The sequence below is a fragment of the Arachis ipaensis genome, chromosome B04 (genome assembly GCF_000816755.2).
Source record: "Arachis ipaensis cultivar K30076 chromosome B04, Araip1.1, whole genome shotgun sequence".
Classification (NCBI taxonomy): Eukaryota; Viridiplantae; Streptophyta; class Magnoliopsida; order Fabales; family Fabaceae; genus Arachis; species Arachis ipaensis.
Window position 1 is genome coordinate 123522040 of NC_029788.2, and position 998 is coordinate 123523037.

The window sequence follows — 998 nt, forward strand, 5'->3', positions numbered from 1 at the left end:
CATATATCATATTTTGAAAACTAAATTTGCAAGTATAAATGTTTTAAATTCTAAAGTAGTTATGACCAGAAAAAGGTGAGGAATAATATAATGGAGCATATTGGAAGAAATTAAAGCTAGTATGAAAAGAAAGGGGCAAAACCAAAACCAAATTTTGGGTCAAAAAGTTACATCGTATTACTTGGAAAATAATTAATTACAAAGACTATGCCCACATACATAAAACCAAGACACAGAAATTTCGTTGCTATTGCACTCATTTGACGTCCTATCATGGCCAAGAATAATATATGATTGAGATTTTAATATTTTTTTTATCTCTTATATTTATTAAATCATATTAGTACTTTGTTGTTATTCTATTTCTAGCAGAACCGATACGATACAATAATAGTGAGGTCACGCCGTGACTCTTGCCCACTTAGTTGAGAAAATTGGCCTCTGGAGATACATGCATATATGGAAATTTGAATATAATTTTAAAAAATGTAAAAACAGTTTTAGTGACTAAATCAGTAAATCCTAGTGTTTTCTGATGTTTATCATTTTTGTTATTTTAGTTCTTTAAATTTAAAATTTATTATATTAATTTTCAAGATCCAGTTTTAAGTATTATATTGGTCTTTGGACCTTTTTTTATATTAAATTAATGAATGAAATATCGAATTAGTTCTAATTTGTCATGCTAGACACAAAGTTAAATGATACTTGTTCATTTTGAAAAATAAAAGAAGATAAAATAATTTGCACATCATATAATTTTTTCTACATCTTCTCGTCTTGTCTTGTTTGCGAAAATGATACAATGTTGTTTAGTCCTATATTTAGGATAAGTAACAAATCAAAGCTAGTTCTAATAAAGTTGTAAAAAAATAAGAAAAAAAGAGATGAAGAATTTTTTATTATTTTGTTGTTGTTGTTTTTGATAAAGAGAACAATGCTATATATTTATACTAAACTGATTTTGAATTTTAAAATAAGCTAAAATAAATAGAATC